Source organism: Plecotus auritus (genome assembly GCF_963455305.1).
Source record: "Plecotus auritus genome assembly, chromosome: 8".
Taxonomy (NCBI): Eukaryota; Metazoa; Chordata; class Mammalia; order Chiroptera; family Vespertilionidae; genus Plecotus; species Plecotus auritus.
In genome coordinates, this window is record NC_137782.1 from 41,878,086 (window position 1) to 41,895,453 (window position 17,368).

The window sequence follows — 17,368 nt, forward strand, 5'->3', positions numbered from 1 at the left end:
TGAATATGACTACCACTGGTGCATGGCACTGTCACTTGCACTTTCTCTTCAGATTCCAGAAAGGACCCCATGGCCCACTTCTGCCTACCACAGGAAAGCCTGAAACCCAGAGAAATCTGGCCGGTACCAGAGGCTGAGTACAACACCTTATACATATGGAAATACTAGCAAGAAATTAGTAAGTATTTACATAGCGTACTCAATATTTTAGTTAATATACTGAATATATTAGTGCACTAAATATATTAATATTTACATAGCTTACTAAATATTTTAAATAAATATTATCCTATATAATAAAGAGGTAATATGCAAATTGACCATCATGCCATCGCACAAGATGGCCACCCGCATGTGGTCAAAGATGGATGCCCCCATGTGGTCAAAGATGGCTGGCAGTGGAGGGCAGTTAGGGGCGACCAGAACAGCAGGGGAGGGCAATTGGGGGCAACCAGGCCAGCAGGGGAGGGCAGTTGGGGGCAACCAGGCCAGCAGGGGAGGACAGTTGGGGGCAACCAGGCCAGCAGGGGAGGACAGTTGGGGTATACCAGGCCTGCAGGGGAGGGCAGTTAGGGGCGACCGGGCCAGCAAGGGAGGCAGTTGGGGGTAACCGGGCCGACAGGGGAGCAGTTAGGCATCAACCAGGCTGGCAGGGGAATGGTTAGCGCAGGGGTGGGCAAACTTTTTGACTCGAGGGCCACAGTGGGTTCTTAAACTGGACTGGAGGGCCGGAACAAAAGCATGGATGGAGTGTTTGTGTGAACTAATATAAATTCAAAGTAAAGGAGCGGAGGGGAGAGCAAGAGAACCCTCCACTCTTTTGGCTCCGCGGGCCGGATAGAACAGCCAAACGGGCCGGATCCGGCCCGCGGGCCGTAGTTTGCCCATGGCTGGGTTAGCAGATCAGGCTGGCAGGCAGGCGAGCAGTTGGAAGCCAGCAGTCCCGGATTGTGAGAGGCATGTCCGACTGCCGGTTTAGGCCCACAGGGATCTGGCCTAAACTGGCAGTCAGACATCCCCCGAGGGGTCCCAGATTGGAAAGGGTGCAGGCTGGGCTGAGGGACACCCCCCAACTGCACAAATTTCATACACCGGGCCTCTAGTATTATTATAATTGCTGTAAAGAAAATTGAATAGTATGCATGCGTTCCTTGAGACTGACAATAGAAAATCACAATTTAGAAAGCATCCCTCTTCCTTCTGACCTTTACATAGTTGGCTTCTGCCTAAACTTATAGGTGACAATTTAAATATCACCTCCTCAAAAGGGCCTATCTAAATTATGATCCCCACTGTTATTCTCCAGCAAAGCATGCTATTTATTCCTGACAATCTGAAGAAAGAACAGTGAATATAAATGTCATACAGGGATTAAAAGCTTGTGTTGATGGAACATAGAGATGACCTTTGTGACTGAAGCATTGGACAGAGTGACACAAGATGAGGTTGGAGAGGATAGCGGAAGCCAGACCTTCTACAGGCATGTGGACCATGGTTTCGAGTTTGTACTTTATTTTATGTGTAATTTAAAAAATCAATGAAGAGTTAGCAGGTGAGCAACATGATCCAACTTAAACTTTTTAAAATATATCTTTATTGATTTCAGAAAGGAAGGAGAGGTAGAGAGAATCATTGATTGGCTACCTCCTACACGTCCCCTACTGGGGATCGAGCCCACAACCCAGGCATGTGCCCTGACAGGGAATTGCACCGTGACCTCCTGGTTCATAGGTCAATGCTCAACCACTGAAACATGCTGACCAGGCCAATTTAATTTTTTTTTAATTATTCTTGTTTCCATATGGTAACTTTTTCTACTCATAAAATGTCTTTTATGACTATCACAAATTACTAACAAACAATATCTGCCACTTTTATTCTGCCAATAAAACTTTAAAATCTGAAGGACACAGATGATGTTCTACCAAAATATAAATTCCCCAAATTGACTCAATGATAAGTAGAATACTTAAACAATCCAACATCTATAGAATTTGAAAAAATATATACACTGAGGCTCTATCACAAAAATGGCACCAGATTCAGGAAGTTTGCAGGTTATTTGTCTCTAAATTCAATGATAGTTATTCTATTTCATGTTATCCTACACACTACTACAAAGTGTGTGTGGCAGGGGGGTGGAGGGAGATAGAAGTCTTCCTAATTCATTTTACAATTCTATCATAATACTAATGGGGTGAATGGAGAGGGAAACAATCATTTCTTATTTTATGTTTATTAAGTGTTGAAATTATAGGTGACTTTAACTTTTTGAGATTTTCAAATAAAACTAAAAATAATTGCATTAGAGCCCTGGCCTGGATCTTCAGTTGGTTAGAGCAGTGGTCAGCAAACTGAGGCTCATGAGACACATGCGACTCTTTGGCCCCTTGAGTGTGGCTCTTCCACAAAATACCACGTGCGGGCACGCACGTATAGTGCGATTGAAACTTCGTGACCCAAGCGCAGAGGTCGGTTTCCGGCTCTCAAAAGAAATTTCAATCGTTGTACTGTTGATATTTGGCTCTGTTGACTAATGAGTTTGCCGACCACTGGGTTAGAGCATCATCCTGATACTCCAAAGTTGTGGGTTCAGTTTCCAGTCAGGTCATACAGAAGCAATGAATGAAGGCATAAATAAGTGGAACAATATCTCTCTTCTCTCTCTCTCTCTCTCTCTCTCTCTCTCTCTCTCTCTCTCTCTCTCTCTCCCCCTTCTTATCAATAAATAAAAATTTTTTATTTTAAATAATTGCATTGGAAGTAGAAGCCAAATTATGATGAATTAAGGAATCAAGGGGAATTAAAGTAGAAGAAAGTAGTGACAGGAAAGATTGAGATAGTGAAAGTGAGTTTTTTCTTAGTTTGTGGACATTTTTAAATCTAGAGGAGAAAGAACCAGTAGAAGAGAGAAATGGAAGATAGAAACGAGGAGGAATGAGACCCAAGATAGAGGAGGTGGGGGGATTTTACCTTAAAATAAGGGAGATGCCTCTTCCTATGAGACTATGAGAAGGGATAGGATCTGCCATAGGCAAGTTGAAGGGAGACAGGAAGAGAATGCCTTTCTGATGATGATCTCTATTTTCTCTTTGAAAGGGGAAAGACTATGAACACATTGCTGGCTGAGAATGAGAAGAATGAAAGGAATAGAATTCCTAAAGAAAGTAGTACATTTTAAAATAGCTGCTGTGGGGGAAAAGAAAACAAGCTGACCAAGGACAATTAAGAAGGTTTCTGAGCTACATGGAAGGCCTGGCTGGAGTTTGTATTAATGCCAATCTGATTGGTCACATAGCTTTCTCTATATAGTAGTTCTAAGATAGACAGCAAAACACAAACACTGGGAGAGGCATGCACATGTAGAGTGGAAGATTGATTGGGTACAGGGATGAACGGGCAAGAATTAAGGACATTACTATGACTATCCATAAAATCCAGGCCTGGTGGGAAAGAAATGAAGACTGAAGGACCAGATAAACCAAGGCAGTGGCTCCCAAACTTTATTATGAATAGGGATCACCTTCACAGAATCCAAGGAACATATTCTAAAAAATGCTAGTCTACAAGAATAGAGGCACACAGAATAAGAGGCTTGAGGTTTCAAAGGGTCAAAAAAATGGTATAAAGTCCTGAAGAAAAAATTGGGCATGACTGTGGCCTAGACCTTGGTGCATTTTCAGCAGAGGAAGGGAGTTGGAGTTGGAGTTTTTTCAAATCCTTCTGCCACAGACTAGATATCCTTCTCTACCTTAATTCCTCCATTTAAAAAAAAAATAAAATGCTATTTTTCTCTCCTTGTATTTATTAAGGGTGAAGTTCACTATGAGAAGTTTGAAAATTTTATAAGCCTACAGAGACATTTTAAGCCATTTGAGCCTAAGAAATGATATAAAATACCCAGGAGGTTTGCTAACCTATCAGTTTTTATCATTAGAGAGCAGGTGAGATTTTGTTTGTTTGTTATGTTTTTGCTTTTTTATTAAATTTACTAGAGGCCCAGTGCATGGATTCATGCACCAGTGGGGTCCCTCGGCCTGGCCTGTGCCCTCTCACAATCCGGGTCCCCACTGGTGCACTATCAAGGCTGGGGAGGGACTGCGGGAGGGCTCCAGGGCGCGTCCGGCCCATCTCACCCAGTCCCAATTGGCCAGACCCCAGCAGCAAGCTAACCTACAGGTTGGAGCATCTGCTCTCTGGTGGTCAGTGCGCATCATAGCTACTGTCACATGGTGGAACAGTCAAACGGTTGCTTAGGCTTTTATATATATAGATTGGGGTGACATTGGTTAATAGGATCATATAGGTTTCAATGGTACAGCTCTATGATACAAGGTCTGTATATTGCATTGTGTGCCCAACACCCAAAGTAAAACCATCTTCTGTCACCATATATTAGGCCCCCTGCACCCCCACCAGTCCCATCTCCTTCCCTCTGGTAACCACCACACTGTTATCTGTGTCTGAGTTTCAGTTTTATATCCCACATATGAGTAAAATCATATGGTTCTTAGCTTTTTCTGACTGACTTATTTCTCTTAACATAATATTCTCAAGGTCCATCCATGTTGTCACAAATGTCCGTATTTCGTCTTTTATTATGGCTGAGTAGTATTCCACTGTATATATGTATGACTTCTTTATCTAATCCTCTATCAAAGTACACTTTGGTTGTCTCCATATCTTGGCCACCGTGAACAAGCTGCAATGAACATAGGGATGCATATATCTTTGCAAATAGGTGTTTTCAAGATTTTGGGGTTGATACCAGAAGAGGGATTGCTGGGTTCTATTCTTAATTTTTGAGGAAATGTCAGACTGCTTCCCATAGTGGCTGTCCCAATCTACATTCCCACCAGAAGTGAATGAGGGCTCCCTTTTCTCCACAGCCTCTCCAAGGGTATTTATTACTTGACATTAACCATTCTAACAGGTGTGAGTTAGTATCCCATTGTACTTTTGATTGGCCATTTGTCTTTTTGGGAGAGGTGTCTGTTTGCTGTTGAGTTTTATGAGTTCCTTATATCATTTGGATATTAACAATTTGTCAGAGTTATTGTTTGCAAATATCTCTCATTCGGTTGGTTGCCTTTTTGTTTTGTTGTCAGTTTCTTTTGCTGTGAAGAACTTTTTTTAGCTTAATATAGTTCCATTCATTTGTTTTTGCCTTTACTTCCCTTGCCTTTGGGGTCAAATTCATAAAATGCTCTCTAAGACCAATGTCCATAAATTTAGTACCTATGTTTTCTTCTATACATTGTCTCGGACCTTATATTTAGGTTTTTATCTATATTGCCTTCTCTATATATTCCATCAGCTCTTATAGATTCAATTGGCACAGCCGACAAAGTTTCGACAAAGTTTGACACATGTTCATGAATGATTTTCAGGTGGTGAATATTTTAACTCTCATGTATAAGTGTCTCTCATACCATGTAGTATCTCCATCTGTAACTTGAACCCACTTCTACTCTGCCCTAGACAGTGGGATTTTTATGTAGTTTAGACAACCCATGTATTTAAAAATAGTTTAAGCATGGGGAAATCATATATTGTTTTTCTCTTAGGGATTTGCAATGAAGGTTGGCTAATTTAAAGACTCAGAGAAGTCCTCCAGGGTTTCCAAAGTTGATTAAACACAGAACACTTTTGTTCTTATAATGCTTATTAATACCCTATAAATACACTTTGATAAACATTGATTCAGATCATGTCACCACAAAGTCAGTCTCAGCATTAGTAGCATTTATTTTTCAGGGCATTGTGTGAGGTCCCGCTGGAGATATTGGATTGTAAGATACAATCTATTCCCACAGATTATTATAATCAAGTTGAGCCAGAACATATAAATAAAGAGATAAATAATAATTTAAGGCACCATGCTGTGAGTACCAAACGGGTGGTCCAAACAAAAACTGCAGCAAGGGTGCACAGAGGGCAGAATTGTTGCAAGCTAAGTGGTTTGGGAAGGTTCTAGAAAAATATAAGAGTTGAGTTAATCCTTGGAAGAAAACACACACACACACACACACACACACACACACTTGGTGGCATATTGGGAAAAATAAGAGGACCAGTTTAGAGTTGTTCAAGTAGGTAAGGTCAGAGAGTAACACACCTCGCTTCAATTTCTACAGTAAGGGTCTGCATCATCAATGAGGAGCAGTATCATGTAGGCCTAGAGAGCTGCTGGGGGTCTGTGAGTGAACAGGGAGCATCTCAGAGGAAAGTGTGTTTATAGAAAGCTGTGCTTCCCTCAGCAATTAGATCAAAAGTGTTCAAAAAAGGCCGTCTGTTTGACCTATGTCTTAGTCTAGTCCCCTCCCCCCTCAAAAAAAAAAGCATAGCCTGAGACAAGGTCTAGTGTATAGGTACTTTATTTTGAGGTGTGACCCCAAGGACCCAGAGTGGGAGATTGGGAAGAGTACAAGAGGGAAAAAGGGAAGCCTAGCAATCAAGCTCCTCACCACTGTGAGCAACTGAGGTTTGATCCCGCTGGGACCCTCTAAAAGAATCATAAAGGAAGCATTTCAGAATTGTTCATCCAAGACATGAAAGAGAAAAATATTTCTCTACCAATACCTACCCCCCACTAATCAAGGGTTGCCCTCACATCTGCAGGTTTGAATATGCTCCAGAATGCCCAAGTGGGTTTCTGCAGGCATCCCACTCAGTGCAGGAAAGTGAGAAATAGGTAGGCTAAGGTGTTGTCAAGTTACACCTGCATGCAGCTGGTGACCCTAGTGATGGCTGAGGAAAAAAGAAGGTTCAAGAGGATTCCTGCAGAAGAGGTGTATAATCAAACCTCCAAAGGGGCTCTCTGCTCCTTCTGTTCATCAGACAGCCTCTCTTCCTGCACTGTGCCAGCCACAACTCTGAGACACGATGGTGAAGGTTGGAGTGAACAGATTTGGCCACATTGGGCGCCTGGTCACCAGGGCTGCTTTTAACTCTGGCAAAGTGGATATTGTCACCATCAATGACCCCTTCATTGACCTCAACTACATGGTCTACATGTTCCAGTATGATTCTACTCATGGCAAGTTCAAAGGCACAGTCAAGGCTGAGAACGGGAAGCTTGTCATCAATGGAAAGTCCATCTCCATCTTCCAGTAGCGAGATCCCGCCAACATCAAATAGGGTGGTGCTGGTGCTGAGTATGTTGAGGAGTCCACCGGTGTCTTCACTACCATGGAGAAGGCTGGGGCTCACTTGAAGGGCGGAGCCAAGAGGGTCATCATCTCTGCCCCTTCTGCAGATGCCCTCATGTTTGTGATGGTTGTGAACCATGACAAGTATGACAACTCCCTCAAGATTGTCAGCAATGCCTCCTGCACCACCCACTGCTTGGCCCCCCTGGCCAAGGTCATCCATGACAACTTTGGCATTGTGGAGGGACTCATGACCACAGTCCATGCCGTCACTGACACCCAGAACACTGTGGAGGCCCTCTGGGAAGCTGTGGCATGATGGCAGAAGGACTGCCCAGAACATCATCTCTGCTTCTACTGGTGCTGCCAAGGCTGTAGGCAAGGTCATCCCTGAGCTGAATGGGAAGCTCACTAGCATGGCCTTCCGCGTCCCCACCCCCAATATGTCAGTTGTGGATCTGACCTGCCGCCTGGAGAAAGCTGCCAAATATGATAATATCAATAAGGTAGTGAAGCAGTCATCAGAGGACCCCTCAAGGGCATCCTAGGCTATACTGAGGACCAGGTTGTCTCTTGCGACTTTAATAGTGATAACCACTCCACCTTTGATGCTGGGGCTGGCATTGCCCTCAATGAATTTGGCTACAGCAACAGGGTGGTGGACCTTATGGTCCACATGGCCTCCAAAGAGTAAGAGTCCCCTGGACCACCAGCCCCAGCAAAAGGAAGAGAGGCCCTCCGCTGCTGGGAAGTCCTTGCCTCAGATCAATCCCCCAACACACTGAGAATCTTCTGACCACTGTTTCCATCCCAGACCCCCTGAAGAAGGGGAGGGGCATAGGGAGCCCTACTTTGTCGTGCACCATCAATAACGTTCACTGTACCCAGCCAAAAAAAGAAAGAAAGAAAAAAACCTCCAAAGGAAGAGCAGTCTATCCCAGCACCATATTTCCAGGTTTTTACGTGATTCTTTTTTCTTCAGTCCTTTGCACAATGGTTCTTACACATGTGATCAACTCCAGGGTTTTAGCATTGTTCCATTTTCCCTTATCATTTAAAAAATACACTAACAAAAATAGCCAAATCATAAAGACTATTTTTGCTTCAACTTATTTATACCAAAAGGACCCACAATTTTTTATCTGTTTAATAAGATACATTTGAAGGCCAAAGACCAACAAAATTTCCCAGATAAGATGTACATGCTCTGTAGGTAAGAACTAACTTCCATAAGAAAGTTTTCATACATTTTTACATATCTAGGACTGTTCTGCATCTCTAGTCAGAACAAGGCAAAGTGCTAAGGCCATTGCCCTGCGCATCACTAAGAAGCCGTTCTTGGAGATGTGGTTCTTCAGAATTGCCACAAACCAGCAATAGTCATCATCCAGCCATTCATTTGTTGAGGACCTACTATGATCCAGGTACTGTTCTAAGCTCTGGGGATAAAGTTTTAAACAAACATACCAAACAGCTGCTCTTGTGAAATCTGCAATCCAGTTGCAGGGGGGGAAATACAAATAAATATGTGATATGTTGGATCATAACAGAGATTTTGGGAGGGAACAGTATTAGGGAATAAGGGATTTCCAGGTAAGGAGTTTGAGGATGGGTATTATTTTTTTTGTATAGCATGTGCTATAAAATGTGATGCTGGCACAGAGGCAAGAAGGAAACGAGAGGAATGAGCCATGTGGATATATGAGGAAGAAACATACCAGATGGATGTGTTCAAACAAGTGCCAAGACCCTGAGGCAAAGTATGCTTGGCTGTCCAGGGAAGAATGAGGATGCCAGTACAGCCAGAGCAGAGTGGGTAAAGGGCTGATGTGAAAGCAGATGGGTCAGAGAAGTCGCCTTGGGGGGATGACATAGGGCCTTAGAGATCATTATAGAATGATTGGCTTTTACTCTGATTGAAATAGGAAACCAATGAAGGATTTTTAGCAGGAAGTCACATGATCAATTTGCATTGTTAAAAGATCATTCTGATTTCTGTGAAGAATAGGTGTGGTGGTGCTGGGGTAGAAGTGAGGAGGCCAGTTAGGACGCTGAGCGAGAGATGGTGATGGCCCAGAAGGATGGAGGCAGTGGGCCCTGATAAATGGTAGGATTCTAATAATATTCTGAACATAGAGTTGAAAGGGTCAGATGATGGATTGGATGTGCAGTATAAGAGAAAATAAGTAGTCAAAAATGACTCCAACATTTTTTACCTGAACAACTAAAAAAAGCAAGTTATCATTTAACAAGGTAAGGAGGATTGCAGGCTTGGAGATGGAGAAAATCAAAAGCTCAGTTTAGGACATGTGAAGTAGGAGACAGTCATTAAACAAATGAAGTTGTCAAGTAGGCAGGTGAACATTGTCCTCTCTCTTTTCTGCACAATTCTGAAATTACGCACAAATGTGAGTTTACTGTGGCTTCATTTAATAACACTAGTCCTCTAACAAATTCCAGTGACCACAGTATATGAACTGTGAGTTACTGCAGACAGTACAACTTCACTGCTTCTTCAGCCCACAAATGATAGATGCATTTTATGATCAGTGACCAATCACATTGTAAGGTTCAAGGAGCAGGAAACGGGAGTCGGAGACCAAGGGATGTTAAAGAGGAAGTTTATTCTGCACTAACGAGTGAGATTCATTATGGAGGAGGGTAGAAAGACCAGGATTAGTGGAGAGGGAGGAGGAGAAGGAGGGACCCAGCCAGGCTGACTCGCAGACTGGGAGAGCAGCAACACGTGCAGTGGTGAACATGCCTTTTGAGGGGAGAAACAGGAAGGGGTTGGGCCCAGGGTGGAACAGGAAGGGGTGGGGCCCAGGGCACTCTGCATGCGCTGATTGGTGGTTGAATGTCTCAGGAATGTCCCAGCACAGACGCAGGTTACGTCATACTCCACCCACCAGTTGGGGGAAGGGAGGATCTATTATTCCAGGCTTTTGATGATATTAAAAAAATTGAGAGTCCAGGCAAGGTCAAGGGGTGAAGGTCCATTTTCCATAGCTACTTCCTGCTGAGAGGGGGCGTCGTTAGGGGCGTCTACCCGGGGTCTCAAGGATTCTGGTGCTAGGTTCTGAATTCAAGGCCAGATAGATCTCTCCCACCTTCTTGTTGGTGAACGCCTGCATTCTGTTCTGCAAAAAACTAGTGAAACAGCACATGAGACAGGGGCCAAAGAGCAAAATTAAAGGAATAGATACCAGTGGGCCTAATGATGGGAGGAGCCATGGGGTAAGTGAGCGAAAAACAGGAAGTGTTTTCTGTGCTGGACAAGGGGTGCAGCGATCCTGTTGAGTCACTTGGGAGGTAAAAGCTGGTCCTGAGGCTACCACAGCGTCACTTGTCTGGTTTTGCTGCTTTTCTGGGCTTGGAGCTGAAATACAACCTGGGGACAAGGTTCTTGAGGAGGACTGAGTCCCCCAGCTGGAGGGCTGGTCCTCGGGAGTCTTGGTCGACTGGTTCTGGCCTGGGCAGAAACCTGTCAGCGTGTTCCCAGAGCAGTTGCCTAAGTAAGGGCAGGTATGGAAGATAAGTAGCCAGGAGAGGAGGGTCAGTAGGGAAGGGTCTCCCATATAGGAGTTCAAAAGGGCTTAAGATGGTGGGGTTCCTTGGTGTAGCCCGGATTCCAGTCAGGGCCATGGGCAGGAGGTCCGGCCAGGAGCTGTGAATTTTTAGCTGTTTGGAGCGGCTGGCGGGACGGCAGACGGGCGGCTCTCGTGCTGCGCGGCAGCCTCTGGTTGGCTCGCAGCCCAAGGCGGTGATGGTGGCTCCTGCAGTGGCGGCCACTGGCCGGGAAAGGGGCAGCCGCGGCGAAGAAGGAAGAGGAGGAAGAGAGAAAGTAGAAGGCAGGGTGGCAGGAGCAGGAGGGGTGGAAATGAAAGATCAGCTGAGTCAAAAGAGTCAGAAGACAGAGAGAGGGGGCTGAGGACCGGTTTGAGGGGGTCTCTCACGAGCTACGAGAACCTGGGCTGTGGCACAGAAGGAGCAGAGGGAGGGACGGGAGCACAGATAAAAAAAAAAAAGCCTGGACATATGGGACCTCGGGCCACTTCCCGGCTCTTCGGCAGAAATTACTAAGGTCAGTGAGGATGTTAAGTCCTGTTTCCGGGTCATCTGGACCCATTCCAATTCATAGCCAGATTGGTGAGGAGACACCCTAGAGGTGTGCTAGGATCCTAGGATCCGGTTTGGATTTTTGATTACCCATACCAAACCCTGGGGTCGGGTAGCGAAGGCTAAGGACCAGCGTCCCAGTCTTTGAGCCAAGGCTACGGAGGCCAAAAGGCTGGAGAACTGGAGTGGGGACAGGAACATCTTCACTGCCTCCCCAGGTTCAGAACCCCTCCTGGAGGGGCCCGGGGGGCTATGCCCAGAAGGCAATCTCTGACGCAGGCCGCGGTTTACGGACAGAGACGCCGGAGAAACAACCGCCAGGAATTAGCATGGGCTGGGACTTACCACTGACGCTGCCAAGCCAGGGGGAGGAGGCTGAGGGTTCTGAGCCACGAGAAGAGAAGAGGGGGGCACCCTGGACCATGAACGGTCAAATGGGATGCCTGCACCCTCCCAGGTTTCGGCACCAGCTGTAAGGTTCGAGGCACAGGAAACAGGAGTCGGAGACCAAGGGATGTTAAAGAGGAAGTTTATTCTGCACTAACGAGCGAGATTCATTACGGAGGAGGGTAGAAAGACCAAGATTAGAGGAGGGGGAGGAGGAGAAGGAGGGACCCAGCCAGGCTGATTTGCAGACTGGGAGAGCAGCAACACGTGCAGCAGTGAACATGCCTTTTGAGGGGAGGAACAGGAAGGGGTTGGGCCCAGGGCGGAATGGGAAAGGGTGGAGCCCAGGGCACTTGTCACGTGCTGATTGGTGGTTGAATGTCTCGGGGATGTCCCAGCGCAGACACAGGTTACGTCATACTCCACCCACCAGTTGGGGGAAGGGAGGATCTATCACACATCAGAGCCTGCCTGTGATTGGCTACTGTCTTGGTTAATCTCTCATTCCATTCCCACAGACAGCAAAATGCATCACTATGTTGCCTCCTTGTATCCCAGTGATAAACCCGCTGAATTCCACCAGAACGGGTTCTCAAAAAAACAGAAATTGCCCAATAAAGATGAAAGTGTAGCAAAGAAAAAAGTGGTAATGCTGAATGTGAAATTTTAATCAAACAAAAAAGGAGTAGCTTACCTGGGAATGTTGTCCCTGCTGTCGCTCACGAGATTTTACATGTGCAGCCACAGGTGAAGGCAAAGGAGGGAAGCGGTTGCGAGAGAAAAACAAAGACGTCCCAGAGGAGGTGCTCCTGGCAGAAGACTTCACATTAGAGAAAATATGCCTGGGCATATTTCACAACAATGAAAGCACAAAGGCTAAAATGTTGGAAGCTAACCCAAGCTTAGAAAGGACAACGACCATTCGCCCAGGCATGGAAAAGATGCTCCTCCACACCACGTTATCCAACAAGAAGGCAAGCACAGTTCAAGCTACCCTTGGTAAGTGTTTTACAAAGTCAGAAAACACTAATTCTCAATGTTCCTAATGTTTTAAACTAGTGTAAATGATATAAATATTTGTTTTTAAGTGTCAGTTCTTATTCTTTCATTTTACCACACAGTTATAACTGACAGGAAAAGTTTTTAATTTTGGACGAAATTTTGAAGTTCCAGAACAATCCTATTTTTCACATTGATCATCACAAACACTTCACATAGTTTCAGCTGCACGCTCATGTTTGCGGTGCCACACTAGGGTACAAAGTGAGAGCTGCCTGTATGTGGATTTGCAGTTCAGGAGACAAGGTCCAGATTGGAGATAATTTGAGAATTATTACTGGATAGACAATATGGAAACCCATGCAGATAAAGAAAAGGACTAAGGACTGAGCTTTCAGGAACTCCAGTGGTTGTAGGAAAAGGAGAAATAATCAACAGAGAAGGCTGAGAGGGAGTAGCTACTGAGCTGGAAGGAGACCTGAGAGGTGTCCCAAAGCCCTGGAGGGGTTTTCAGGAAAGAGCCACCAACTATGCTGCTGGTTAGACAAGTGAGGCAATGGTTAGAAACTGACCATTGTATTTGGCAATAAGAAGGTTGCTGGTGCCTTGACAAGAGCTGTTTCAGGACAGTGATCCCATGAGAGCCTGATTAGAGCAAGTTCAAGAAAGGACAGGAGGTGGGGAAATGGAACAATGGCTACAGGCAACCTCTCGGGAGATTTTCTGTAGGGCAGGGCTGGAATAGGATGTTTGCCCAGGGAACTGTCTTTTTAAGACTGACACCATCATAGAACCTTTGTATGCCGACTAACATAATTCACCAGAGAGTTGATGCCTGGAGAAGGGACAGTTATTAAAACAATGGCCTCACTCAAGATCTACTGAATCAGAAACTGTGACAGAAGCCCATCAATCTGTGCTTTAACCAGCCCCCTGAGGATTCTGGGGCTCCCTGGGGTTTAGAACCAGTGGACCAGATGCTCTTTAAAGTATCTTCTGGCTCTCACATTTGTGAATCTGTGATTCAATAACCTATTCCTGCTAATATCTACTTATCACGTTTTCAAGATACTAAAATAAAAAGTTTATGAGACACAAGCTGCTTTCTCATTTTTGTCAATCATCCAAAGCCTCCACAAACAATAATGACACTCACGTATCTTAAAATCAGGTTCATAAGCATTCCCAACGTGCATTTCACGCTAGAGTATTTAACTTTGCTGTGAAGGCATCAGTAAAGCTCGTACTTTTTCCTGTCGTTTTGTTTAATACCTGGGTCCTTTTTAATGAAAAAGATCCTTGGGAATTAAAAACTACCTCTCTGAGTCGTTAGGCATTGTTTAGTGTTGCTTCAAGTGCGTTATTCCCCAGGAGCAGAGCAGACAAGGAAAGACAGGTGACATTAATCCATCTCACACTGTGGTTCTTTGTGAACTTGGGTCTCTCCGGCCACACACTTGGAGGAAATTCCATACAAACAGAGGAAGCCAGACTCTTTCTGGGAGAACTTAGTAGCTGACTTACTACAGTCGACATTGATGCCTGCTAAAGATAAAACCTGGGAAAGGAGCTCAGCTCCTATTCTCCATTGTTGTGGCCTGGACCCAGTGTGTATGTCTGAGCTGAGCACATGTTTCCCTGGGTGGGGGGCGCGGCAGCAAGCAGCTGTCTGTGCAGGATTGCTGGTGTTTACAGTAGGGAGCGAGGGCTGCTCTATGCCAAAGCATGTTGTTCCTTATTTTAAAGATGAGAACAATTCCTTCTCTCCCCAGCCCATTGTTATTTGGTTTACTAGACCTTCAGGAGCAGGAAGCAGTAAATTACTAAGGAAAAAAGTATAAATCTCACTAGGGTGTGCTCCTTGTCTTTGGATGAAATTCAGCATAGCAATCAGAAGTGACGATACGTCAAAGGGGTCCTCTCTGCTTCATGGTAAGTTGGTTTGGGGAAGTGAAATAGAAATCACTTGTGTCGGTATCTGCACCTTCCTAGAAGCTCCGAGCCCTGCCTCCTTTGACGGCTCCAGAAAGCCAGCTGGTCACCAGGCAGTAAGGCTTCACTGGCCGAAGAGATCACTCACAGCCAGCAAGCCCTCTCGCCACTGTTTCCCAAAGCCTTTCCCTTATTTAATTCCATTAGTAAACACTGCATTCTCCCATCACTGTCTGGGAAGGGGTGAATAAGAATTTCCTCAATCACAAAAGAAAAATAAGACAAAAAAAGGGAGATTTACCTTAAAGTACAAATTATTTTCAAAACACGTCTATAGAAAACCAGTATTAAAGAGAGGCCAGCAGATGCATGAAGAAGTTACCTGTAATATCAGTTACCTACTTCCTCATTCTATGTAACAACCCTTTCCTGAACATGTCAGTTCCTGCCTGGCTCAGTCACCTCCCTCTAGTGCAGCAGTTCTCATGCCTGGCTGTACCCTGGGGTCACCTAGAGAGCGTCAGAAGTGACTTTGGCCTCGGTCCTACCTCCAAGGATTGTAAAAGCTCTCCTCAGGCAATTCTAAAATGCACCCAAAGTGAATACACTGTTCTGCTGCACCCCCTTTCTCCTCACCTCCCCATCTGCCCTTCAAGATCAGCCCCTCAGTTGGCCCCCTCCCCAGCAGAGGCTGAGATAATAAAGTCAGACTTGGTAGTTTTTAGGACACTGATTCCCAAATTACCTGATGTAAGAATCACTGGGGCACTCACCAGATTAATTCATACTCACCTCTCCGTTGCAATGATAATTACTAACTATATTGAAACTGATAAAGTTCATTATCTGAATTATCATAAACTAGAGGCCCAGTGCACGAATCCGTGCACCAGTGGGGTCCCTTGGCCTGGCCTCCGGGATCAGGCTGAAACCGGCTCTCCGACATCCCCCGAGAGGTCCCAGATTGTGATACGGCACAAGCCAGGCTGAGGGACCCCACCGGTGCACGATCAGTGCCGGGGAGGGACGGGGGAGGGCTCCAGGGCGTGTCCGGCCCATCTTGCTCAGTCCTGATCAGCCGAATCCCAGCAGCAAGCTAACCTATGGGTTGGAGCACCTGCCCCTGGTGGTCAGTGCATGTAATAGCGAGTGGTTGAGCAGCCTTAGCATATCATTAGCATATTACGCTTTGATTGGTTGAACGGCCAACTGGACGACTGGACACTTAGCATATTAGGCCTTTATTATAAAGGATGGGCCAATTACTTTAAAACATTTCCTTGAATGAGTGTTTCTGGCCTCTTAGATTTTGTTTTCGGTAATATGTAAGACTAGAGGCCCGGTGCACAAAATTCATGCACAGGGGTGGGGGGTGTCCCTCAGCCCAGCCTGCACACTCTCCAATCTGGGACCCCTTGAGGGATGTCTGACTGCCCGTTTAGGCCCAATCCCAGTAGGATCGGGCCTAAATGGGCAGTCAAACATCCCTCTCACAATCCAGGACTGCTGGCTCCCAACTGCTTGCCTGCCTGCCTTCCTTATTGCCCCTAACTGCTTCTGCCTGCCAGCCTGATCACCCCCTAACCACTCCCCTGCCAGCCTGATTGATGCCTAACTGCTCCCCTGCAAGCCTGTTTGCCCCTAACTGCCCTGCCCTGCAGGCCTGGTCACCCCTAACTGCCCTCCCCTGCAGGCCTGGTCACCCCTAACTGCCCTCCCCTGTAGGCCTGGTACCCCCCAACTGCTCTCCCCTGCAGGCCTGGGTCCCCCCCAACTGCCCTTCCCTGCAGGCCTGGTTGCCCCCAACTTCCCTCCTCTGCCAGCCTGGTCACCCCTAACTGCCCTCCCTTGCTGGCCTGATTGCCCACAACTGCCCTCCCTTGCAGGCCTTGTCCCTCCTAACTGCCCTCCCCTGCTGGCCATCTTGTGTCCACATGGGGGCAGCCATCTTGTGTGTTGGAGTGATGGTCAATTTGCACATTACTCTTTTATTTGATAGGATAGAGGCCTGGTGCACAGGTGGGGGCCAGCTGGTTTGCCCTGAATGGTGTCCCGGGTCAGGGTGAGGGTTCTCTTGGGGTGTGGGGCAGCCTGGGCGAGGGGCCTGTGGTGGTTTGCAGGTTGGCCATGCCCCCCGGTGACCCAAGTGGAGGCCCTGGTATCTGGGATTTATTTATCTTCTATAATTGAAACTTTGTAGCCTTAAGTGGAGCCAAGCCTCCTGCTCGCTCCGTGGCCACAGCCATTTTTGTTGGGATTTATTTATCTTCTGTAATTGAAACTTTGTAGCCTTGAGTGGAGGCCTGGGCCCGCCAGGGTGTGCGGAAAGCTTGGCTTCCTCCATTGCCGGGGAAACCCAAACCTCCTGCTCGCTCCGTGGCCGCAGCCATTTTGGTTGGGTTAATTTGCATACTAGCTCCTGAGTGGCTGGTGGGCGTGGCTTTTGGGTGTAGCGGAGTGGTGGTTAATTTGCATATTACTCTTTTATTAGATAGGATAAACCTCAGAGAGCCTCAGTATCCATTCAAGAATTGAATGCTGTACTCATTCCAATAGTTATTAGATAATAATCTATTTAAAAGCATAAAAAACACTGATGAGAAGTTCAGGGTTGGAAAGAACTTCATAGTAATAGTTGTCTCAGTGCATCTCTGGTTAGTGGGGACTTTACTTGAAGCTGGCTCTTGTACAGGGCACATACATGAGTTCCTCAGAGGGCCCTGCAAGGCCTCCCCACTACACTGTTCCCAGACACCTCCCCTCTTCCACCTCACACATTG

The 17,368-nt window shown here is 46.1% G+C and overlaps 1 protein-coding gene and 1 pseudogene across 2 annotated transcripts in view; one reads left to right on the forward strand and one right to left on the reverse strand.

Annotated features, from left to right (window-relative positions):
• The first annotated feature begins 6,885 nt into the window (after positions 1 to 6,885).
• On the forward strand, positions 6,886 to 7,845 carry LOC308256514 (glyceraldehyde-3-phosphate dehydrogenase-like; annotated as a pseudogene). The gene has a single exon. The product of its transcript is annotated as a glyceraldehyde-3-phosphate dehydrogenase-like (transcript).
• A 4,584-nt stretch (positions 7,846 to 12,429) lies between these two features.
• Positions 12,430 to 17,368, reverse strand: part of LOC308257231 (uncharacterized protein) — a gene marked incomplete at its 5' end in the record, with an annotated part of 112,262 nt that continues 107,323 nt past the window's right edge. The window contains one exon of the mRNA XM_080686467.1: positions 12,430 to 12,466. The remainder of the gene's footprint in view (positions 12,467 to 17,368) is intronic.